General features: G+C 36.0%; 1 long non-coding RNA gene across 1 annotated transcript in view; it reads right to left on the bottom strand.

The window, feature by feature from the left end:
- LOC109449691 (uncharacterized) overlaps positions 1-27,193 on the bottom strand; it is a 33,578-nt gene extending 6,385 nt beyond the window's left edge. Inside the window, exons 1-3 of the long non-coding RNA XR_012495154.1 lie at positions 27,086-27,193; positions 12,359-12,400; positions 11,534-11,609 (exon numbers count right to left, since the gene is read on the bottom strand). This is a non-coding gene — a long non-coding RNA (uncharacterized LOC109449691). The remainder of the gene's footprint in view (positions 1-11,533; positions 11,610-12,358; positions 12,401-27,085) is intronic.
- Positions 27,194-27,450: the final 257 nt, after the last annotated feature.

Here is a 27,450-nt window from a genome sequence, read left to right as displayed (position 1 = left end):
ATGTTTACATCCACCATAAACTGCCAAACTCATTTCCAAAGTTGTTGCACCATCTTACATTTTTACCAGAAACATGAGAATTCCAGGTGTTCCATGTCTTCACCAATACTGAGTCTTGTCAATCTTCATTTTATTCATTTTAGTAGGTGTGTAGTGATATCTCGATATGGTTTTAAAATTACTTGTGTCTGATGACTCAAGAAGTTGGGAAATGTTCTTCCCTCTGAATTTTATGTAATGCTTAGTGTGTGAGCATCTGTGAAATGCTTTACTGAGAAGCAACAGATGGCAATAATGAGGGGTTGAGTGAGACAACATCCAGAGAAGCAGAGGGAGGAAAGGGTGGAGAAAAGAAAACAATAAATAATGAAGATATTTATGGAATTCCAACCTGTGAATTGTCTTCTGTTATCATGTTGTTGTTGTCTTAGAAAATGTAGTGATGGTTCTAGTGGTTGTGGTTTGTTGATTATGAATGAATCTGTAAATCTAAGAAAGTGGTGTGTGTGTGAATTTCAATATTCTGGAGATAAACAGTGGAGCTTATTCATTTAAAGACTGTAATAACTGGATAGAAAAGAAAGAACAGACTTCTAGGTTTCAAAAAGCTAACATTCCCTACTTCTCTTTTAAAATTATATGTTTCTATTGAAGTTTTCATAGAAAAGTTACTAATAAACATATCAGCTCTGAGATAAAATACAGGCATTGTGACTCAGACTTCATTTAACCCAGGGTCCCGATCTACTCCAAGCTTATTCTATTTGGACTTCTGTTAAACATGCGTTGAACAAATATGAAATATTAATATCAACATTTCAAGATAAATTAAAAGCTTAAAATTAAAGGAACATAAAAGAGTCATATTGAGTTACTGACATAAGATTTCCATAATTTATTTTTAGCAAACTGTAGACCCAAATGGGGATGGCAACAATCAATGAATTTTAGAAATATCAGGTTTTCATTTTCTCCTCCTCCAAGAAGGCATACGGATGCGTTCTGAGTGCAGCACATTTCTTGAGAAGCTTTCGTATGCAGATCAGTACAAGAGAATTTCTGTCTACATGCTAGCGTGACATTGTGTAGTTTTAGACACTATGTCTTGGTGATTACCACATAACCCAACTGCCACATAAATTATCTTTATAAATAAAACTTTGCATACGTATGCAACATCCAGAACAGAGCAATAAATTGGTCATGACTCCTTGTCTCTCTAATGGCGCCACTTCATCACTTCCTTCAGCAAGTTGGGACTGAGGGCACATTGGTGAACGCCTTTGTCTAATCTCCTATCATGAGGCACCTCATATTTCAATATACAACTGGTACAGTTGGCCTTTGGAGGAAAGAAAAGTTCAGTTTCCTGCATGTCAGTCTTTTTACCTTCCTGCCTACAGCAAACTTAAAAAAAATTACTTGGAGAAATGTTAAGCAACCAAACCTTTTACAAAACATGTCAAGATTAATTGCTAGTTTCACTCATGAGCTGTGTAGACTGTTTCCTAAGATCCTCATCTTATTAGATACAATGATTCATTTTCCCTTTCTTGGCAAAACATCTGCTTCTTTGCAGATATCGCCATCAATAATGTAGGCAGGGATGGGGTTCTGCCAACACCAGACTCCCTTAAAAACACAAAGAATAAAAACCTTTTGAGAACCTCTTTGGTCTTTGGTACCTTAGACTTTAAATATTTAGTGCTTTGGTAATTTAGAACTCTCATTGTACTTAGCTATATTATGAGAATGATCCAAACCCCTAAACTTGTTTTATATTCATCCCAAACTGGAAAGCTGTTAATATGAGTTACTGAGCATTCTTACCCATATCCTTCATTTCTGGGATCTTGCAGTACTAATCATAAGGCTTCTAAGTCTTGAAATAGTTTCTTGGTCTTTTCTTCACATAGTGTTTCTATGACAGAGACTAAGACTGGCCGCTGCAACATTCGTTCCTACCTCCCTTTCTGCTTATTGCGTTCCACTACACATCATGATTTCTTAGCGTCCCTTGTGTCTAGGAATGCTTGCACGATTTGGTTCTGGCTAATTAGAAATCAGTGAAATACTATTGTGGGTTGCCTGAGACGTTTTTCTCTTTCTTTGCACAAAGGAGAGATCTGGCCAGAATCACCCTGTCTTGAAAGTGGATATGATGCTGGGAGCTCTAACAGCAAACGTGTGACAATGAGGTAACAAGCTTGAGAATGAGAGACTTACTGGTCCTGACATATCTGGGCCTCTGAACCACTGCCAGTAGCCTCCCCTTCTCGTCCTATGAGAAAAATATTGCCCTACTTATTCAAGCCTCGTTGTGCAGGCAGGTTTTCTTTTCTTTGTAGCTGCAAATAAACTGCTATGCTTACAATTGGATACAGTAATGGAAGTCAGCTTTACATTTGGACCCCAAATGTATTGAGAGGGAATCTTTCATCTGAGAATAAGATTTAAAGAGCAGTGAAACAATAAAATAGGTTTTACTTTTAGCATTCTTCAGACAAATCTTTATGATAGCTGATACTGGGTTAGTGCTAAAATCAGGCCTCCTAGTTGCAACGATGATGCAAGGTTATCAAAATTCAAACTCTTTAAACAGAGATTAAAGCTCTCCCCTGTAGATTCCTAGAAAAGCAATATACATTCTGACCTCTCCGTTTTTCTCATGACTTCATCGAAATGACATATGCTCTTATTCTCTTTATTCTCATTTCTTCCTCTTACTTAAAACCACCCAAGTCCCACCTTACCCATATAGGAGGGCGCACCTGACACACAAATCACAAGGATCACCCCCTCCCCTGACACAGACCTTAATTACTTGACCATTAGTTTAGCATTTTTCATATTGCATCTCTTATTGTTCTTTATTCTGCTATACGTTTTAAGTCTTTGATTAGATCACGTGATTTTGGGGAACAGAGAATGTATTTTATGCTGCATGTGGCTTGAAGAGTGCCCTCCTCATGGGGTAAACACACAATCAATAGTGTTGAGTGTGTGTACACTGGTGCAGATACCTCTAACTTTTATTCATTTAAGCTTTTTGTACAGCTACCACAATGCTATACATTTGCCTGCTGTTAAAACACTTACCTGTGAAAGAAAATATGAGTAACATGTAAAGTGCTGTAAGAAATCTCAATATGAAATCACTAAAATCCACACAGAAAGGTATGAAAACTTGTTTAGATACTTCAAAAATAAATTCAAATGACTAAAGAAAGTCTGTGCAAACACAAACCTTACTAATACTGAAAAAATAAAGATTACAATAACAAGATGCCATTTTTTCACCTATTAAATTAAAAACAATTTTTACTCAAAAGGTATTATTGGCAGTGGTTCGTTGAGTGGGTTGCTCTCATATACTACCTCGCGAGTGTCACTCGCACTCCTCCTGGAAAGTATTGTGGCAATATTTTAAAGAGCTTTAAAGGAGTTTGTACTACTTGACCTATTTTTAGGACTCTTCCCATAGAAACTAATGACAGAGCAGTAAAAATTAACTGATGCAGTTTTTTAAATAAAAACAAATTATTGGAAAAAAACACGTTACTTATCCAGAGTTAAATTGTTAATCCGAGAAGAGATCACCATTACAAAGCAATCAAAATATTTTTCTAGGAGCTCTAGAAAAGGAAATGAAAGAAAATGTTTCTTTAAGAACTGATGATAAAAGAAAGAAAAAAAAAGATAGGCTCAGATGTATGTATTAACTCCAAAGTGGAAAGACACTAAGGATCATGTTACAATTTATCTGAGTATCTCATTAGTAGGTTTGTAAGAAATAAAGACATTAACAATAGTTATCTTGATAATAAATACATTTTAATCAGATGCTAATACTCCTAATAGATCTGTATTCTGGTAATAATAATGATAAAGATTATAATCTTAATATTTATTGAGTGTAGATCCTGGGTCCTGTACTGAGCATTAGATACATATTTTTCATTTAATTTTCTCCACAACCCTAGGAGGTTGATTCCAATACTACCATTTTACAAACGAGAAACTGATGCTTCAGAAATGAAATAATTTTTGCCAAAGTAACAGAGTTTCTGAGGAATGGTGCAAGGTTTTGAACTTGCATCTCCCTGATTCCAGACTCTTAAGTTTTTAATCACTTTTGGGGTAATTTATCTTGCACATTCACCTAAGTACATCTTAGAATTATATCTTAGGGCTAGTTAATCACTTAATACTAAGGTATATACTTTACATGGGAAACTTCTCATGTAGTAGAGAATGCAGTTTCTTTGACTCAGTTCCATTTCATGCCTTCTCTAAACCCTGGGTTTTTCTGTAAAACATGGATGATATTTTTTACCTTGAAGGATTATTATGAAGGTATAAGTACATAAAGTGTTCATCACAGTGCTTGACACGTGAATGCAAATGGTAATCTATAATATTATCACTCCATCAACAATATGCTTTGGTTCACAACTACTGGCAAGAGGCATCCTGAGTTGTAAAGTACACATAGATGGAAGAAGCTTTTAAACATAAAGTTTCAACATTTTTTCTGTTGCCCTACCAACATATGTGTGGAGGGTTTTTGGCCACGGCTGTCCAAAAATGAGATAATAAAACACACACTTTTCTTACTGTTGTTGTTAATCAGGATCTTCTGGAAATCCTCCCATATCAACTGGGGCAGCTCTAATGTGCTCTTTTGAGGGCTGCATACTATTCCACAGTGGATAGGCCATGATTTTTTCAGCCATAATAGATCTGATGATAAAACGTTCATTTGGCTTCTAGTTCAGTTTCCAGTTCTATGCAATTCCAAACAGTTCATCTTTAAGTAGCCCTCTCAATACATCTTTGCATATGAGTACTTTAGTTCCTTTATGAGAAGTTATGGAAGTGCAGTTATATTTTTAATTTTAATAGGCTTTTTCAGATTACTTTCCAAAAGGTAGCAAAAATATACATTTCACCAATAGTATATAAGAATAGGTTTGTTTTGTTTTTTTCAAAAATTTCCCCTACTGTTCATTTTTGGTTTGGGCAATATAATAAAGGACAGCAAAGTGAGACAGCAGAAAACAGGCACGGGCAAAGAACACGACCAAATACTTCACAAATATATTAAAACAACCCAAGTAAATAAATTAAAATGAAATAACAATGAGGTGTCACTTTATATCTAATAGATTAACAAGCTCTTCCCAGGAACTGCTCTCTTTAGATCCTTCCTGGGGACTTGATTTTGCTGCTCCTTTGCTCACAGGGACCCGGAAGGTAGGCAGCATCAGCATGGTTTCTGGTTTCTACGCTCATGCTTTGCCTGCCTCCTCATCCCAGCCACTGCTTAGTTTGGACAATGAGGCTGGAATTGGAGCTGAGAGAGGAGAGGTCCTTGAATCAGCCCCTGGATGGGAACACCTGTGGAGAACTCCCAGACCCACAGAGGACTTCGAGTGAATGAGATTTAGAATAAATCGTTTTGTGTTAAACCACAGAGATTTATTTACTTATTTTTTTGACCACAGCCTACCTTAGCCTATTCGGACTACTATACTATTAGACCTGTGCTAGGGACAGCTCCTGGATGTATTTAATGTCCCACAGATCGACAAAGTCATTCCCAGCATCATTTACCAATGGAATACATGTATCTGGAGACCACAACTGATGGCAATCCTTAGGTGAGCGCCAGACAAAGAGGAATTTGAGTGTTTCAGCCCTCATACAAACTAACGTATCTTAGAGGACAGTTTCCTGGTGGTCAAGGTTAAGATGGCACCAGCCATATAGAGTAGACAAAGGGCTGGGAGATATGGGATGCTGTCCAGGTGACTACTAATGCATGCCAGCTTTTCAGAGCTCAAATGAAGACACTTTAGGTTTTTGTAAGCCAACTAATTTCAAGTTTTTATGTCTATTTCATTTTCTTGTAATATTCAGTAAAGCACTTGTGCAAATGTTAGCCAGTGTGTTAGTAGTAGCCAAAAGAAGAATTTTGTCCACACTTGAGCAAGAGCTGTAAAGGGAAATTGATGCAATCCTAGTGTCAGGGGTATGGTGACAGTGGTGAGAACAGTGAGAACCCCAAGAAGGGGATATTCAGGGAACAGAATTCTTTCTCTGATGCTAACTTTAGAGAGTCTAGGAATTTACCTAGACTTTGAAAGACAGATGGAATTTGCAAATGTTGTGCTGGGGCTGGGCATTCTGGGTGGAGGGCACAGACTGAGCATAGAAGCAGGAGAGCAATTGTGGCTGGGTTAATCATGAATGAGGTGTGGGAGGGTAAACTCCTCTCCCTTCCTCTTCTTTCACTGCAGAAAGGAAGAACTACAACACTACTCTAACTCTATCCCTTTCCTGCCCCTGATTGAGCTGTGTTTCATAGGGCACCAGATCACTGACCAACGGTGGGGGAGGGAGCCACCGCCTGGCTCTCCTGTTCTCTCCTTGCATGAAGCTGATGCAGGAAGTTCCCCTACCAGTGTGCCTGTCCACTGTGGGACCTGCCCTTTCTCTGCTCCTCCCACGTGTGCTAAGACCCTGGCAGCTGACTGATGGGCAGGTTTCTGGTTCAGCGAAAGGGAAGAGGTCTCTATAAACCGCAGATTAGGCTCAAGGGAGTCAGAGGCCTCTGTACTGGTCATAACGGTACAGTTATGATTAGAAATAAAATGACTCTGTGTGTCTCATTTACCATGGAAGCTACTGAAGAGAGGAAGAAGCAGGATTTGGGCATTCCTTCTTCCTAGCCAACTACTATCTAAGATCAACAAAACCTGATGTATAAGTCTTAACAATGGATAAACCAATTTCTGAACTAGAAAATAAGGATACTGATTATTTAACAGTAAATGGTTGTTAAATGGTAAATGACTGAGAACACACTTCATAATTTTAATATACACTGATTTTTTCTTCAACTTGGGTGAGAGTTTGAATCAGGTAAGCCTTTCACAATTTTACAAAGTGAATGCTATTTTTAGATTCTTTCGCATTGTTTTTTTCTGGTGTGATTAAAATAATCTTGAAAATATACTGAAAATTTGGTTTCTTAATTCTTAAATATACATAGATACTAATAATAAAGCTCAGATGTTCAGATCAGTAAAAATTTATCATCTATTTAAATTCAGTATAGACTTTTCAAGCCAAAAAAATAACAAAAAACAACTTTCATAACTCTATTCTTATTCTTAGTTGTGTACTTAGCTTTTGAAATTTTAGGAAAAAAATGAGCATAGAAATGTAAAAAGTGGACAGAATTCCCCTTTTTACTCTAAGAGAGCACCAGGCATGAAGAAAACTCCTACTGCTCAGTACATATCTAGGAACAGTAGGATAAAAATGAATACTTTAAAGATGTGCTTCCAGATGAATTTTTTAGAGTTCAGCAGTATTACTCTATGTACAAAGCAATCAGGGGATAAAGAAAGTACTCTTTTCTTTTTTAAAGAAACACAATGGATTTTGTATTTTTGGAGACCTGCTTCGAAAATTTTTTTTTTTCTTTATCTTTTTTCTTTTTTTAAATGCCACAAGATTTTCTTTAGACATTTAGCACCCTCAATTGATGTTTTCCAGGTACTTAGAGCTCTATCTCCCTTCTGAGACTAGAGACTTGTGATAATTACAATATTCTCTTTTAATGTATGCAGTTACTGACTAAAGAATTAACTATATTCCTAATCAATATAGTAAATAAAGAAAACTAAAGTCTATTATGTATATGGAGTAGATTTTCAATACTAGTTAACTGTACTTGCTTCTAAAGGTGACTTGAGGCAGCTGTACTATCACAGATAAAAGCACAGTCTTTAAGGTCAGAAAGATTATGGGAAGTTAGTCAGGGCTAAGCCTCCCCAAGGCTAGGTTTTCATCTGTAAAATGAGACATAGTAATTCATATTTCACCTGGCTTTTATGAGAACTAGTACTTTCATCATCATCAGTGACCTAAAACTTATCTAAGTCTCACTAGTCTTAGTATCTTTACAGTATTTTCAGGGGTTGACCTCTCCTTGTTTCTTGAAATAATTTTTCCTTCTTCGGTTCTGGGATATCCATTGATCTAATTTTGGTTTTCTTGCTACCTCATTGGCCACTTCCTCTAGCAGATTCTTGTTCTAGGAAAGTACAGGTAGTCTCATCAGAATTTCATAAACTAGCTCAAGGCTGGGCAGATTCTGATAAGACTCAGATTTCAATCACTAGCCTCAGACCTTTCTCTTAAATTCCGGAATCACATACCTAACTTCTGACCTCAAACCTGGATGTCTAATAAACATCACAGCCTAAACATGACTAAGACAGAACTATTGACAGTCCCTCTAAACCTTTTTCATCTCAGTAAATGGCACCATCTTCTGTCTAGTTGCTCAGACCAAAATCCTAGGAGTCATTGTTGATTCTTTTTTTGTCTCACACCGCAAACTTCAGTAAATTCAGTCACCTCTACCCTTGATCTGCCTACTTCCCACCATTTCTACTGATACAATACCAGTCCAAGGCACGATCGTCATTTGCCTGTCAACCACAATCATCAACTAACTGGTCTCTTTACCTCCAGACTTGCCCTGCTGCAGTCCACTCCCACCTAGCAGCTAAAATGATCTTCTGAAAGCACTAACCATGTTATACCACGCTTGAAGCCCTGGAATGGCTTACCATTACCATTACATGTATGTCCAAATGCCTCACAAACCTCATGATCTCGCCCTTGGCTATCTGACAGATCTCACCTCCGACCTTTCTGTCCTTCATTGATTCTGCTCTAGCATTCTGGTCTTTGTTCTGTCTGTCACATATGCCACATGTGTTCCTATCTAGGAGATCTTACCACATGCTTGGAAGGTCATTCCCAGGTTTGTTAGGACTGCCTACTTCTCATTCCTTCAGTTGTTAATATTCAGGAGTAAATATTGCTTTTTCAGAGAAGTCATCGTAAGTTCCCCAATGAAAGCAACTCTCCAATTTACTCTCTAGCGTGTTACTCTACATTTTTTTTTTTTGTATTTAGCACTTATCAATACCTGAAATTATTTAGTTACATCTTCATTTATTGCCTGTGTCTCCTATCCCTGCTCCTTATAGTAAAACATTTAGTTTTCCTATATACTGCTCTAAATCCAATGGCTGGCACTATGCCTGGCACAGTGTAAGGGCTGAATAAATGGTTACAAGAGTTGTTGTATTGCTATTTCAAATGAAGTTCAAACACTCACTAATACATACATTAATGGAGATGGTCTACTAATAATTTCTACTTTTGTTAATCTTTTTTATTCTCAAAAAAGGTGTTACATGTTGATTAACAGTTGTTACTGTGTGGAAATATTGGTTAACCCCAACTTCATTAGGAAAGGAAAGACCTTGTAACTACTAGATTGTGTGTTATTTATACACCTGCAGTTATTGTCAATACTAATATTGGGGACACTGAAATACAGGATCTTAGAAATCAGCTAGTTGAACCACCTCATTTGAAAGGAAATAAATTTAAGGAAAGAAATTCCCTTCAGCAAAATACTTTATTAATTAATTAGAAATACAATTATATCCCTGATTATTTTTCCCTGCTATAGGCATATTTTTCCCTGCTATAGGCATTAGCCAGTTTTGGGTCTTTAGTTCACACCTCTTCCCTGCCCCCTCCTCCTCTGTTTCCTCTGTTTACCTTTATAAAATATTTGATTAATTTTAATCATTTAAGTTTTTGGTTCTTCTTGCTAGTGTATTGGAAGATGTGTAGACTAATTCCATTGATTGTATAACCTTTTATATAGTGTCAGAATTCATTTCCATTCAGAGTATTGTAGTCCACAAATAGATAGTATATTTCTTTATAACACCAAAATTTATTAAAATGAACTATTAATTGCTTAAAGGTTTAGAGTAAAACTTTGAAAAACTTTTATTTTAGAATTCAAAGTCAATTAAAGTTTAAGGCATATGTTTGCCACAGTGAATTCAGGTATATTGTGAACTCGAATGTTTTCTTTTGAGATTTGATAGTTCCTTCCAGGTGTTTAATTCCATGCACTAGTTAGTTACCCTGCACCACTGAGCCCAGTGCAAATACTATAGCTGTTGAGAATCTGGCTGTTCATGCAATACTGCTCTTGCTCCATCTTGTGTTTACATTTGTATAGACTAAATTAGTAAGTGGATCCATATATAAATACAGCTAATGAAACTAAGAATTTATATTTTATATTTTATTTTTCTCATTTCAAAATTTATTGCATATGTGTCATTTTGTTAGACATCTCTTTTATCCTTTTTTTAAATGGAATATTCAAAGGTAGATGAAAGGAAATTTTGACTATAGAAAAAAAAACAACAACAACAACAACACACACACACCAAAGGGATGACAAACCAGGGAGTGAAAAAAGAAAAGCTGTTGCTCTTGGGTCCCACAGGGATTAACTGTATGAGAATGGAGAATAAACTCTAATGAGCATCTGCTACTGACTTCCTAGGATGGTAGGAAAGCCAGAATAAAATAAGAATTGCTAGATCAACTGCTCAGGAATTTGAAACCACAGGAAATACTGTAGTCCTTTGGGATTCAAGCATCTGTTAGGTAGCAGATTCAGCTAAACAAGGATCATCAAAGGAATACCAAAATTATGTCGAGGACAAGTTTATAATCCATCAAGAAGAAAATCAGCCACTGGGGAAGTTATCCTGGAAGAATGTAACCATAATAATTGTGCTGCTAAGTAGAAGTTCTTGGAAAAAAGTATTTCCAAAAATTTAACCCCTTCACTTCTTCCCATCCCCACCTTGCCAATAAAGAATGCCAGCTAGCGGAAGGAAGCTGGCTTGAGAAAACCAAGTCGGGATATATACTAGACAAAAAAACAACATTCATCATTAGATGCTAATGGAGTATCTCAGATGAAGTGTAATTTAAGATAGTTACCTCAATTATTTGCTGACTGTATTTTATAGTCACAAAAGGAAAATGGTTCCCTTGTTCATTGTAAGTATTTTATTTCTGTATATCCTTTAAGTAGTATATTGCTAGAAGAAACTGAAATGGGAAGTCTAACCTTTAAGGGAAGATGTAATATAGATTGGAATTTCAAACTACTGGAAACATAACATGGGGTGGAATCTCACACTAGCATCACTCTATCATCTCAGGAATATTAAGAATACATATTCTTTCTTTTACTCAATAAATACTTGTTAAGTACCTACTATGTGCTAGGTTTTAAGAATACAGTATTGAAGGAAAACAGGCAAAAATTCCTGTTTCTATGGAACGTCCCTTCCTTCTCATGGGAGGAGGAGTGGAATTATAAGGCTGCCAGGGAGAAGTCTCCCACAGAAGAGGGACATTAAGGGTATGTCACATCAGCCCATTCACTTCTCTTCTCTTTCATGCTAGGAATTCTCTCAGCAGAATGCTTTTTGGGGGTATATTATTTTTAACTTGGTTTGGTACTTACCACTTTTTACCAAATCATGAGCCAGCAATAAAGATGTGAGCCTTCACACACTTGATAAAAGGGAATCAAGTGGAAAATGTGTGTACCTACCTCTGTTATTTGCTTGCTTATGGGCTTGTATAGTCATTGCTCCTTTGTCCTTTACACTGCTGGTAGGTCCATGAAACTAAGAGGAAAGAGAAATGCAGGATATGATAAGGATGCTTTGGTGAAGGACCAGGAGGCAACATTCAGTTACAAATGAGCTTTTTTACATAATACATCAAAAATCAGGATTTAAGCTTGTTCTACCACCAGGATTCTTCTTAACATATAAGCACTCTCTCTCCACTCTTTCTCTTTTAGAGATCTCTTTGATCTGCATTGACCAATTTGAGCTCTCAATCTATAGAATCACTCAGAAAAGTTACTTAGCATATCAAATAAATGACTTGTCTGTTGGAAATCAAAATATGGCTCTGATGCACTGTTGATTTACCTGTAGATAATAAGGTATAGCCTAAGTGTTATTGGTATTTAAAAAGTTTCTGTTGGTTGCACTCACTTTTCATCACCAGTTGCTATTATACATAGGTTGAGCAATAATTATGTTCTTTGGTTCTTCTCTTTCCAGTTGGTACCTTTACCTCCTGGTCATTTTATTGTTCACTGACAGCTCTATTAACTATTCCTCAAATTAATCAATTCTGATACTTGTGTGATTTAGTTTGGTGTAGGTACGAAATTGCAAACATTTGCTGACATAGGTTTGGGGGCCTATAATTTTGACATTGGGGACTTGCAACAAATTTGACACAGGTAAAAGACATTAAAGTTCTAACCCCACTGAAGATTCCCAGGGCTTATTTTAATGGGTTAGGCATAGTCCTACCATATAGCTCAGATGGAGACTTCTTATTTACTTTTATAGCTCACCTCCTTAAGAGAGAAACTTCACAATGGAACACAGCAGCAAAGCTAGAAGAGTTTAAAAAAGAAGTTGTTAGTGCATCAGTAAAATTTGACCAGGTAATTTTTTTTCTTTTTCTCATTAGGTTTCAATATTCTGTAGTATTATGACTTATCCAAAACACACTAGCATTGAATCAGAGCTTTCAGTTTTTCAAAAATTATGATGTTTGTCTAAGTTCTATTTTACCTTGAATAACTGTATTTTGGACCTGCACTTCAGTAATTCTTTCACTAACATTTCAGAATAAGAACTTCAGAAGTAAATGCTTGAGTCATGTCATTAGTTAGGTCTTCTAAAGATTTATTGAACTTAAAATTAATTCAATCTCTTTAATAGCTCCATCAGAATAGAAACATGAGCTCTTATGTTTGTTTTTTCTTTAAAAAACAAAACAAAAACACCTTTTCATGATGAGACTTTCCAAACATAACCAAGTAGAAAGTACAATAAACCCCATGTATCCATCACCTGGCTTAAACAACCGCCAACATTTTGCCATTCATGTTTACGTTTTAATAAGCATAACTACTATTTATTAACAGAAAGAATCATTATTGCTGTATTTAAAAAGCTGGTAAGATTCCTTAGCTTGTAAAGAACTATGATTTTGGGTGAATTTCATTTTAAAAAGTAAAATATTATTTATAGAACAATAACCATATATGTATACTGAATTTTAAAAATTAGTGCCTATTTCTGCTTTTTGTAGCTATTATTTAAAATATTGGTGGAGTATAAAGTTTTATTTTCCAAATGTCAGCTGTTTCTTTCTTTATTCCTGGTTCAAAGCCAGCATTGTCAGAAGGGAGACAAGTTGGCAACTAGCCTAAATATCAGTGGGAATACATTATCTCTTTTGGACTTATATTCTTAAATACCACCTTAAAAATCTGTAGATAATTAGTGCCGCAATCTTGAAAATATTAATTAACAAAATAGCTAATAATTACTAGGCTTGAAACTGAAAGTGATATAATTCGACTTGAACTGTGAGGTTTTTACTGAAATTAATTAAGACCTTCAATGAATTGCTTGGCAAAGAAAAATTTCCCATTTCTATTAAATCTTTACTAGTTAATAGAAATATCAACAGGCCCACACATCTATTTGCGTATAGACTCTCTCATCTAATTCCATCTTATTTCAATTATTTATGTATAAAATGCTTAATTTTTAAAAAAGAAATTTAGCAGAGGTGGTCAAATATTCTTGACGAAAAGTAGATAAACTTGATTATGCTCTTAAAAAGCTATGTACTTTATATAGCATACAGACATTTTCTTCACTGAAATCTTAGCGTGTTTCCCAAATCATTGTCTATGCGTGTTACATAATGCTTTGAGTTTCTTTTTTCCCCTCTCTCAAAACAAAGAAAATTGAAATGGTGAATTGGAAAAAGGTCTCAAGCTAAATTATGCCATTTTGAATAGCTTGGTGCTGACAGGGTGGGTGATAGTTTAGGAGTTCTGACTGCTGACACTACTCTTACTCTGGTGGATAATATCCCTGTGAAATGTGTTGCCCTGCTCTGCCTTCAGAGAAGTTAACCGCATCAGTCAACCCCTGTTGCCTGAACCTATGAGGTCATCATTATTACTTCATTTTTTATTTCTACATAATCCAGGCTGAACTTCAGAAGCCTTTCTGCTTTTCCCATCACAAGTTATTACTCTGAAATGTGGAAATAATGTGGGAGACGTTTTATGAAATGTATGCTCTTCTATTTATCCTAAGTATGCAGTGGAAGCAACAAACTAATTTCTGAACAGGAATAAACCTAAACCAACTTCAGGTAAATCACATAGCTTCTTTCCACGCAAATATTCCTCTGGATAAAAAAGACAAAGAAGTCATTCTAATGGAACAAGGATGAGAGGACCACAGAGAAGGAAGATGGGGTTTGGGGAGAATGAAAAAATTTTTGAAAGAGAACAATTGCTGAAATAATGAAAAAGTGCCAGACATTGTTAACATCACTAACTCAAATAAGTTACATTAAAAAGAGTGAATTTCTACATCTTTTAAAAATCGTTAGGAATATGGGTTCAGAAGTTTGATCTGGATATAAATCCCAACACTACCACCTGCTAACTAAAATATTTTTAGATCTTGCTTCCTTCTATGACAGGGATTGATAATTTGTTTCTCTGAAGGACCGGAGAGTAAGTATTTTAGTCTTTGTGGGCCGTGCTGTCTCTTCCATCAGTACTCAACGCTGCCATTGTAGCGTGAAAGAAGCTAGACAACACATATATGAATGAGCATGCTGTGTTCCAATAAAACTTTAATTATGGATACTGAAATTTGACTGTTAACTGATTTTTATGTGTCACAAAATTTCTTTAAAATTTCTTTTCTATTTAAAACTAAAACCAATCTTAGCTTTCGGACCAAACAAGAAAAAGCCCCATTTCCTAGATTTGGCCCTTGGACCATAGTCTTCTGAAACCTTGTCTATAACAGTGGATTTCAAAATGTGGTCCATATACCAGCAGCATCAGTAGCACCTGGGAACCTTTTCATAATGCAAATTCTCAGGCCTGACACAAGACCCACTGAATTAGAAACTTTGGGGGTGGAGTGCAGCCAATATTTTAATAAGCATTCCAGATAATTCTGAAGCACACTCAAGTTTGAGAACCATTGATCTATAAATAATGCTAGTTAACTACTTTGAATTCTTGTGAGAATTAAAGGTAACCCCCCTATAACACAGGTGTTAGGTTCCTTAAAAATGCCGCATTAGGCGAATCCGTGTTATACGAAACAAAGAATTAGTACAAAAAAGCATATTAGATTCCAAAAATTAAAAAACACACATACTATTATATTTTTATAATTAAGAGAAATATCTTTATTAAAGCAATTTTCACCAAAAGTATAAAATATTAATATGTATTAAATAATGTTTTCTTCATCATCACTACTAAGCACCATTAACCAAGGGCGTTTTCTTTTTGACAAGGTATCTTCATCCTCTGAACTTGATACTCCATGAACAAACTGGATTTAAAATTCTAATAAATTTTAAAATTCTGCAGTCAAATCTGATACGACATCCACACTCAAATGAAAAATTTCAAATGAGATATCTTTTGCTCTTAAAAGCTTTTATTACGCTCCGTATTATGTTGGGGATTTCCCTAATTTCGAATGAGATACTTTTTGCTCTTAAAAGCTCTTATTACACTCCGTGTTGTTCGGGGAGTTCTCTAATTCTCAAACCGTGTTAGAGCGAAACCGTGATCTAGAAGTGCCGTGTTATACGGGGGTTACCTGTAATGAGATAACGAATTGACAGTGCTTAGCATGATGTTGAACCAGCTCAGTGTGCTAAACACCTGATAGTTATCATGAGGTAAATTGGTTCTAATTTTGATATTTTTATTCTTTTACAAAAGGATGACGGTGTATAACAGTCTTTTGCAAGAATTCCATAACAAACTAATATGCAGAAATTAAGAAAGATAATTTTAACCTTCTTGGACTAAATTGATAATACATGAGGATTAAGAAAAGCAACTCTCCACAGTGTAATAGACAACAATTTTTTTGGAAAACAGAATCCCTTTATTGTGAATACTTCTTTTGGCCTGTTAGTAATTGGAAAATGACAGCAACAGAATTTGTGGTGTGACAAATTTTACAGCAGAATAGATTCTTGCTAAAAAAAGCAACATGTGAATTTATGTTTATCAAACAAAAGCACCTACAACACAGCATTGCCATGAATGTATGGGCACAGGACTATCCCTGGTCATTCCCACCTTGTCGATGGGAGTCAACTGCTGACTATCGGACCCACTACAAGTTCTGGTTCGGATGGAATTGAGTAGGTGGAATGGCAAAAGCAAAAATAATATTATCTTGCAAAATAATTTATTTGTGCCTTTTGGAGAGCTGATGTCATGGAAACCTGCTTTCTTATGAAAACCTCTATCATTATTGAGCTGAGCATTTTGAAATATAAATAACTAAAGGAAAATGAAAGAAGACAGTACTCGCAGAAAAACACCATTTATAGTTCTTTAACTTTGAGTTTAATACTGTCTGTAAAAGTTCCTAAATAATCCCAGGTGAACAGAAAACATAATGAAGTTAAGAGTTAACATTTTTCATGAATATGGACTTCTTAGCAAGCCATACCTAACAAAATGGAGGGAGGGGAGATTCTGCCTTTCTCAAAATTAACTACATAAGTTTTTTTTTTTTTAATTTAAAAATTTTGCTATGATTTATCTGGATAGCTAGGACTATGTAGGTTTATCAAAATGTTCCACACAAAACATGTTTTGTGTGCATATTTTATTGCAGATGCTCATGAAATTTCTTGGTAACAGCTGGCCTCGTAACGCCCTCATCATAACCAGCGAATCTGCAAAAACAGATGAAATCCTTCTGTAAACTCAACTGAATTAGAAATCTAAAAAAAGAAAAATGCTTGGGCAAGTCCCTGGAATAAAAATGTTTTGTTAAAAGTTTTCCTGTGTTTCAGTATTTTAATAAAGACCACATGATATGAGGCTTCTTGCTTGGTTATACTTATTCTTGTTGCCATTTCTGTGACAGTCTTAGTCTATAAAGGACAGATTTTTCTGGTCATTTTAGCCAGGATTTGCTGGAAAATCACTTTGCATGAAGTGATCGCCACAATAAGTCTAGTTACCTTCTGTCACCATACAAAATCATTACAGCAGGAGCAATGTCACAGCACAGCTCATTGCAGCATACTGATGCAATTTTGACAGTTGAGCATTTCTGATAAAGAAAATATTAGATTTCATTTTTGTATATTATGTAACACTTGAAACTTTAGTATATTTGTTTATTCAGTAACTCTTAGTTACATCTGCAAAAATAACCCCGATGGGTAATTTCTAAAAAATATTGTTTATTCAGTAACTCTTAGTTACATCTGCAAAAATAACCCCAATGGGTAATTTCTAAAAAATACTGTCAGGACTTTGCTTGGTTCAGAGTGAACATTAAAATAGTAATAGCCATCAAACCTTTTCATGTTTAGTTGTGACCTCAAATATAAACAACCACAATCCAGATGTTTCCTCCTTTCGTAGCTGCAAGCTTCCTATGGTCATCTTTACTATCTAAATCAAGTGTCTTGAACTCAATTGTGGGAAGCCCGGAATCCCCCCCAATCTGGGATTTTTCTACGCGTACGCGAGTGCGCATCTGTGCACATTTCTGCTGTTGCTAACCCCTGATTGCCACAATTCATGTCTGTGGGTGCTCCTTCCTGTGCTGACCCAATGTGGGGTGCTGGCCCTCTTTCCTGCACTCTAGAGCCACAAACTGAAGCTCATGTGAGTGGCAGCCTTTTACTACAGATTTGAGGGTTGCGGAAAGTAATTACAGGTCTAAAAAACACTTCAACTTTAATGTCAGGTACACATATCAACGTTCCGAGTAATTTGTCAGCCATCCCCCTCCATGAGAAGTTTTCATGGCTGTGTGCCCTTGTAAGCTCCATCCTCTAGCTATGTGCCAGGAGCCCTCTTTCTTTTTTTCCTAGATCTTCCTGGCAACTTCTCTTTCTTTTTATTCCCAGGCCCCTCTCTTAGGCTGCCTGCAGCAAAGCCAAATTCTTCTCTTTATTATGCAGGGTAACAGTGCAGCTTCTTTATTTTTAATTGAAGTACAACAGACTTACACTATTATATTAATTTCAAATGCACAACACAGTGATTCAATGTTTATATACATTATGAAGTGATCACCACAATAAGTCTAGTTACCTTCTGTCACCATACAAAGTTATTACTGACTATATTCTTTATGCTGTTCGTTACTTCCCTGTGACTTATTTATTTAATCTTACACTACCCACCCACTCCAGACAATCTAGGTCAGGGACCTAACTTTCTCAACTGAAGGAAACAACTTGTACCTTGAAGGCATTTTCTAAAAAAAAAAAAAAAAAAAAAAAGCCATCTCCCTAGGGATGAATTATGCCTCTTCTCTGGAAGGCAGAACCAATTGTAGTCAGTTTTTGCTTCTAGTGGTAATAGCTTCTTTTTTCTGATGTGTACAGTATTTCCATCCAAGCAAGCCACTATGCTCTCTCATAGATAGGTTATTTGTACCCTGTTGGATACAGTCTTTACACTGCAGCCAGATGATCTCTATAAAGAGATCATTTGATCATGCCACTCTTTTGGTTAAACTATGAGTAGCATCTCTCTGCTCTCAGGATGAAGTTTCCACTCGGTAACAGACCCTGCAGAGCTCTGTGACTCCGCCCCCGACCCCCACCCCCATACCTCACCAGCCTTGACTTGTCTGTCTCTCCTGTTCTGTCTTCTCTCTCACTAAGACACAGGTATTTTGGCTTCTGGAACACCAGTCTGTTCCCTCCCCAAACACACAGGGCCTATGTATTTATTGTTCTCTATGCCTGGAAGTCCCTCTCCCCTCACCTAGTAATTTCTTACTTATTCAGTTCTCAGCTTAAATACTTCTTGTTTTCACTGACCTATAGCTAAGTTTAGGGCTCATTATCTGTACTCTTTTGGCACTTTATACTTTTCTTTCATAGCACTAATCAAAGTTGTAATTAATTCATTTTGAAAGGAGGGTGTCGGTCACATTGCTATGGTTTCCTCCATTCAGAGTTGCCTAGGATTATTGTCTTTGTCCTTCTATTTGAGGCTTCTACAACTAACATTTTCTCTCTATTCCATTAACTGCTCCCCTCCCCACAACCTGTCTGGATTCCAGTAACATATTCCTAAACTTTTACTATCTTTTCCAAGATCTTACATAACTGCTTAATCATTGGGTTGTCTCTTGCCAGACATCCTCTTAGCCACACAAATCTCTGCTTAAGCCATACTCAATTTATTCACTTCTTCCCAGGGACCATGTTCACATCCCCCACCCCCACCCGGGTCCTCACACGTACTGCTCCTATCATCCAAACACAGCAGCCCACCCCTAGCCCTGCTAAGTCTTGCCTTTATCTACCTAAATTCTACTTACCCTTCAAGGTTTATCTCATATTACTATCCTCTGAGAAGCCTTTTCTCAGACTTTATCTTCCCCGCCTCCTCACCGAATCTAGGTAGGTGCTTACGATAGGCAGAATAATGGCCCTCAAAGATGTCCATTTTCTAGTCCTCATTCCTAGAACTTAGGAATATGTTCTGTTACCTGGCAAGGGGGAATTAAGGTTGCAGATGGAATAAATGCTGCTAAGCAGGTGGCCTTGAGATGGAGAGACTATTCTAAATTATCTAGGTAGACACAACATAATCGTAAGGATGCTTATAAGTGACATAGAGTTAGGAGAATCAGTGGCAAAGATGAGGCATGAAAAAGATTCCACTGGCCATTGATGGGCTTTGAAGAAGGGAAGGGACCACAGGGTAAAGAATGCAAGCAGCCTGTAGAAACTGAAAAAGGCAAGGGGATGGATTTTCCCCTAGAACTTCCAGAAGGAACGAAGCCCTGCTGACAGCTTAATTTTAGCTCAGTGAGATGCATTTTAGATTTCTGATCTCCAGAATTGTAATATAATAAATCTGTTGTTTTTAGCTAGTAAATTGTAGCAATCTCTTACAGCAGCCATAGAAAACTAACCCAGGTACTCCTCCCAGGGGCTTATATATACTACACTTCTCCATCAAGTCATAGCTTTTGTTACCTTATATTAAAATTGCCCATTTTTTCATCTTGACTTTTTTTTTAATAGACTAAAGTCCACAGGACAAAGACAAGGACTGTCATATTCACTGTTGTATACCCAGTGATAACTATCATGCCTGAAGATAGTAGCCTTTCAATAAATATTTGCTGAGTAAATTAATGGCAGAGCCAGAATTCAAACACAGATCTTTGACATAATACAGTAGCCCTTTGGTCCTGAAGCAGATACTACTTGAGATTAATTCTTCCTCCTGGAAATCTGCCTAGAGGTGATCTGAAATCAGATATAGCTTGGCCAAGTTTAGCTATTTGAGAAAAATTTCCCAAGTATGTATCCATCCACTGTGCTATGACATCTCAGTTACCATCTAGAAAAAAATGCATCAGCAACAAATTCATTGTATCTTTTTAAGTTTTTCAAGAAAGTGGACGGTGTATTTCTCATTTGCCATTAAAGTTTGTTACATACTCATATTTCCATGATACATTGTTCAGAAATGGTCAGAAGCTGTTAGGTGGAGAAAGGAATGGCTGCCTATGAGCCACATACTGGATTTCAGATCCTGTGGTTCACTGTTTCTCCACGTAGGGCAAACTTAGTCTCATTTGAAGGTTACTGTCTCAAGATAAATCAACACAGTTTCATTTGTTTCAGATACTTGCACAGCAAAACTGCAACATCTTATTGGGTTGGTGCAAAAGTAATAGCGATTTTTGCAATTGCTTTTAACTTTTTAAACCATAATAACTTTTGCATCAGTCTAATAGCATTCCTGGAACAAATGCTATGGGGAAGACTGTTCAGGGCCTCAGCTTCAGCTTCCCTGTCTGTACTCTGAAAGTTCCTGGCTACTACCTAGTACATGCCAAAACAGAATAAATGATAAAGTTTTAACATGATAAAACCAGACTTTTAATTTTTTTTCCCTTTTTGGTATTTCTCTCTAGTGTACACTTTGGTGGGTGGATATTAAAAGCTATCGGAACTGAGTATATTATCAATTTCCATGCCTTTTATTTTCAAGATGGAAAGAAAGGAGGGAAAAATCCTTCTAAGTGATTCTTTTAACCTTTTTCAAATATAGTAACTCTACCAATTAAATTACTAAGAAATCAAAGCTGATTAGGGAATGTTAGGAAAGCTGTCAATGCATTTTTAAACATCAGGTGGAGAGTTGCAGTGCTCATTAAGCCCTCAGGGGAAGAAAGATATATTCTTCCAAATCACAACAACTGAAATGTATTTCTATTATTTTTTGCTAAGCCTCTTCAAGCACTTATACCAAACTTCAGAATGCTTCAACGACTTCAAACCAGTTGATAGTGTGTTAAATGCTGTGAGGAATGTATGTGTGGGAGACAGAGGAGGAACAGCATTTTCAATATCTAGCTAGTCAACTATTAATAGTTATTTTGCAGAATATAATTTTGGTAATGTTTAGATGACCTTGAAATTTTACACACATTTTATTTTGGACTGAAAAAGAAACCTTTTATTATAAGTTTGGGGGTTAAGGAAAGGGAAATTTATTTCCTTCAGAAAGAGTCTAATTTATACAAAATTAGGAGATTTAAAAAGCAGGCAATCAAACTCTTTTGGATCATGAGGAAGCTTCCCCAGAACGTTTTATACTGTAGCTTCTGCAAAGATTGTTTTGTGAAGGAGCCAGAGACTGGGTTGCTTGCTGAAGGGTAGAAGCCAAAGCATCAAACAGGCTACTTCAATTCATCACAATCCCCCTGAATTTGAGACAGAATAGGGATGGGGCTCACCGCCACCCCCTTAACCGTTGGGTCCCGCACTATCCAGTTCAGCTACTTTTGGAAGTCCGGAGAAGCAACTTTTCAATTACAAACTTCCCCAAGGCAATTGACCACCACACCTGCAGGCACACACAACCCCAAATGACCCCTATACAACCTTCCAGTGGTGGCCGGAGTGAGCAGTACTGCCATCTTGAGCCTACTGAGCCTGCACAGGACCTTGGCATTTACTGCGCATGCACAGGCCTCATAACCAGGAAGAAAGGAATCACCCCAGTTAATGTCAAGCGCTCCCTCTCATTGCCCTGTGTAATGTCCCCAACAACTTCGTTGGGGGAGCAAGCTGGAGAACTTTCCCTTTTGTGCTGTTTTCTCTTGTGCTCCAGCATAAACCCTAATAAACCTTGTCTGAGATTTCTGTTGGCCTCTTGTCAATTTCTGTTGCACAGAGAGCCTAAGAACCTAGAATCAGTAACAAAATTCATCTGGAGCATAGGCAGAAACCTAGTATCTGTCTCCAGGGCAAAAAGTACATGGCTGTATCTATCACAAGGAAAATTTCTTTCCAACATAGATCAGCAACTTCCGATCAGTAAGATGAAACATTTTGTAAAATGGTATGGGAAGCAATCCAGAGGAAAACAAGAATGAAAAGGAACCAACGCAAAATTGGTTTCTATCTAGGAAGGGAAAAAGCAAATAATTCCTCTGATAAATCTATCTTGCATGTGTTAAGCATTTTTCTACCTCCCATCACGCTGCTCCAGGGATTTACAAGCATATACCAGAATAAACCCATGATTCCCAAAGCCCCCACTTCACTTTCATCCGACTAAAAAGTACTTGTTTCTCCCTTAATTGTTCTCAGATTGAAAATAGAATTTGGAGTTGATTATGCCAAGATTTGCATGCTGGGAAGCAGTTGCAACTTTGTAGTGGTTGGATCTTCCACTTAAGCATGAAACACCTTCACACTGTCTTCTCTTTCAGCCATGTCAGAACAGACCATCTACCACAGCTACTTCAGCCTATTTGGCAGGATCAAACCAGCTTGCGGTGGCACATCCATCTTATAAACATTACTACATAAAGATGCAGTGTTGTAATAATGGAGAAATAATTTAACTTTCAGTGCTTTGAAATCACATAACATATTTGTTTTGATTATGCCGATATAGTGAAACTGAACAGAATTAATGGAAGGTTGGTCTGATAAAACACTATGTGTACCGAAAAGAGAAGAAATGCACAGCTTATATTTTCAACTCACCAGGACTCAAATTTATCTAAAATATATAAATATTGTGGAATCTGGTTTCCTTGGAAAATAGAGGTCTGTATCTGAAAATGTATTAAACTTGTTTTAAGGATCTGTAACAAGAAAGTCTATTGCAGCAAGAAAAATCTTACAATAAATGAAATATTAGATCTACAAGTAGGAGTCTTTTGAAATAAACTCCTTGCATTACATAGTTGCTATGTCACAGAATATTGGCTGAGTTTGATGACATTTTATCTGTCATTCCCGTTAGTATTTTTCATATTAGGAAATTTCCTAGTTAACTAAAACTAATGCTAATGAAGAATGTAAAACTTTCTCTCTCCACCTAAGGCCGCAGACTGTCAAGTTATGAGTGCTTGACATTTCATCTCCTGATATCAGAATGACAAATTATTTTTGTCTGACAACATCCTTTACAATGACATAGCTATTTACTAATTTGGACTTGTTATAGGCTGCTTGAATTGTAACTTACCCTGTTAATAGTGTGCCTGAGCATTAGCACTACATTTTTTAATTTAAAATTTTTGTTATTTTTATATTTCCTTGGAATACATACTTTTAGTTTATAAATGGGGTTTATTGCAAAAAAACACAAAAAACTGAATTGTTTGATATGAACTCAGACTATAGTTTTCCGTGGGGGTGGGGAAGTGAAGATTCTAGATTTCTAGGTCAGCCTATCTCTGAAAGACTGTTCAACCACTTCATCACACTGTAACTGAAATAATATTAATTGAGCCACAAAGGCCAAACTGGTAGAGGCCCTGGGCCTTGACTCCTGTTTCCTCAATTTTACTTCCCTCTTGTTGAGCTTCTTGAATTTGAGGGAGGCAGACTGTGAAGGAGCCTGTTGCTGGGCATGCAAAACTCCCAGCACACCACAAAGGTCTTCACTGGCTTGGAATTAAGGGGACAAGGGCTGAGATAGGGCCCTGGTAGAGTTGACAGCCTTAGAAAATCTGCAGGTAGATAATGCACTTGTAGCATGCGATAAAAGCATCATCATTGACTATTAATGATTTAAATAATAATAAAAGCCCAAGCTTTTCTCTAAGCAAGTCAAAAAGTCTTTAGAAGTCATATATAATTTTGAACATTCTTTGAACATATGTGATTTTCACTAAAATCAGTGTCGGAGTTGTGTCTATGTACAGGACAGATTTGCTCTAAGTATGACCATTTGAGGCACTTGTTGATGGCATAGAGACCCCAGTGCAATAGTCAGTGAAAATATGGCTCCCTATTGTAGGAGATAGAAGTTTAATGGGAATCAGTAAATAGGGAGACAACCAAAATTAGCTACCCTTTCAAGCATATAATTTAAGGAAATTTGAAGGACATGAGGCTTTAAAAAAAAAATTGGAAGTTTTTTTTTTCCTCCAAACTGTAAGATAGTCAAATAATTAGCATATCTCTTAAAACCTGAGTTTAATTTAGCACTCAGGGTGATATCACTGACTGTCTATAGCTCACAATAAAAGCAGTTCATTTTCTTATGTGTCAGTTTTGCTTATTTTCAAAATCGATGATGATCAGATTTAACTATCTCTAAATGAAATATAGCATAACTGCATATTGTTGAAGATACACGAACAACTCTATGTAGAGCTGGAGGTGGAAACAAAATGAAGTGAACTTATTTCCCTGTCTTTTCCTTGGTTGTAATAATAAATTTCCAGAACAGTTTTGACCATCCAGTGAATCTAGCTTTATGACACATAATTGAGGAGTAAAGGCGATATCTCAGGAACAAAAGAACAAAGAAGCATGAGATGATTCAAATTGGTGAGTGAGCAGAATTAATGACATTCAGAAGAAGTGTATTTCTCCCCCATCTCTTATTTTTAGGAACCCTGTCTATGCCATTTCTGCCTTATACCTAACGCCCTAGCATATCGTTAACACTAAGCATAAGATCAGTTTGGGGAACAGGGAGAGTGAAATATAATTCATTCAATAAAAATTACAGACATGAGTTAAGGAAGGTAAAAATAAATACATAATTTGGAATTTGGTAAGCAAATAAAACCTAGTATCTAATCACTTTTCCATTTATTTAAAAAAATTACAGTGAGAAGTTCTTTAGTATGGCAAGCAGTAACAATCATGATTTCATATCTTCTGTGAATTGCAACAGTGATGGTGAATATTGAAACAATATTCAATACTACAGAAATATATAAGTTTTTAAGAGCAGAAGAAAGACATTATAAAATATAACATCAACAGCACTAGGGGATTTTTGATTTTTATCATGAAATGCGATAAAGTTTTTTAACTGAAAAATCAAAATGAATGCAAATGCATAAAGGTAGTTTATATAAGATTTTACATTAAAGAATGATCCATTTAAATAGATGATATTTTACTATTTTTAATAGAGTACTTGAAATGCCATCAAATGGCAAATGTATATAGAATATCTGACAATATTTGATTTAAAGAAAACTATCATATGATATCAATTATGATCATAATTCATTTCAGAAATTTAGCACAATGATTACACGGCAGCTATTAATCAAATAATTCTATGATGATCTACACGTTAAGTGGATATAAGAATAAACTGACAGCTGAAAAACATACAGAATAACTTTAAAACACTTTCACTAGTATACATTTGATTTTAATCTGTGGAAAATAATGTGAATATTAATTTTAGTCATATATTACTTACAGTGATCTATCAAAATATGAAATATACCTTTGCAATTTTAACATCTCTTAAACTGTAGTTTTTGTGTCTGCATTCTCTCCTACCACTATTTAGAAAAGGGTCAAACAGTTTTCTGTTTAACAGTAAGTACAACATGGAGAAAGAGCATATCACTAAAAAGTGTTTAATCAGAAGTTATATTTACACCTCTCCATAACACACAGCTTGAGGTACTTTCTTGATCATAGTATTAAAATTGAATATTATAATTATATACATTCAAGCTAAAATGATGAGAATCATAGACAATAAAGTTCCCATAGAATTGTTATTGATCAGGAGAATCGATCATTTTGGTTTTTAATATTCTGCAAGTACACACTGAAAATTATTTTTTGAGCTTCAGAAAATGTGCTATGTCATAGACATAATTTAATTGTAAAGGATAAATATCCCAACCAGTCATTTTGGGTAAAAACTTTATTTTCCAGAGTATGTCTAAGAGTAACCAAGGTTAATTCACCAGATTTTAAAACTGAACGTGTTTGAACAAGCTACTTTTCATCTTAATTTTCAAATTAAAATAATGGGATCTCTTGTAAATCTTAATGCCAATTATTTCTGTCTGAATTAACTTGCGATCTTTATTGACACATAGAAAACTGAGGGATTCTTTTCTTGCTGATAATTATATTGTTCTGGTTGTTAGAATTATAGTGTCTCTGCTTTGTTCAAAGCTGGTCAGAACAAGTTTTTTGAACTTGGATTTATTACTACTTGTCTTAAGTCTATCACAACTTCAAGAGTTGTGACAAAGACTATTCAACTTATATTTTAGCACATTAAAAGGACAAGAACATCAATGGGGGACCCTTGGCACAAACAAGGTTTAGGAATATTTATTTGTGCAAGAGAAAAATATGCTTTGTCGCTATGTGCTATTTAAAAAAAAAAAAAAAGTAGTCATGATTTAGCTTTCACTTCTCTCAAACAGAAGAGTATTTTTCCTGAATTTTATGATTATATTATGCCAAAGAAAATGAGCCAGTACATTTTAGTGGATAAGAAAGTATTTTTGAGAAAATTTTTTCTGTAATAGGTTTTTTCTAATCTTTAAGTCTCTGCTTCTTTTCTTACTACATTGATAGTTTTCTATTGTGACTTTACCTGTCTCTCTTCCCACCCCCACCTTTCTCTCATTCTCTTTCAAAGCATTTTTTCAATCAGCACATGAGGTCCTGAAAGAATATTATTTAGTCTTGGCTTTTCCCTCAACTTTATTCAGCAAAGCTACTGACGTGAACAAAAGCAGTACTGTACCTGCTCCTGGCCGCCAGAAACAATGACGAGTGCCTTGATAAGATTAGATGTAATTTTAAATGCAGCGGGGACAAAGACTCCCTCCCACTAACCTCATTCGTAACCCCCTGCTGTAATTCCACCACAGTGAGCAGTTGAAAAATCCCTGACCAGAGCCAGACTGCTTGGTAAGCGCCACCTAACAGACATAGAAACATGATCTGCATCATTTTCAGGCTTGGCAGACATTTTGTGCATAAAAAAGAAAAGAAAAAGAAAGGAAAGAGAAGAAAAAAAAAAGGTCATCTTTGAAACCAGACACAAGCAAACTTTATATATTCCCACTTTATAGTTTGAAGGACTTAAATCTGAAATATTAAACCAAA

The sequence above is a fragment of the Rhinolophus sinicus genome, linkage group LG03, assembly GCF_036562045.2.
Source record: "Rhinolophus sinicus isolate RSC01 linkage group LG03, ASM3656204v1, whole genome shotgun sequence".
Lineage (NCBI taxonomy): Eukaryota > Metazoa > Chordata > Mammalia > Chiroptera > Rhinolophidae > Rhinolophus > Rhinolophus sinicus.
The sequence above is the reverse complement of the archived record's forward strand: the minus strand, read 5'-3'. Positions and strand labels throughout refer to the sequence as shown.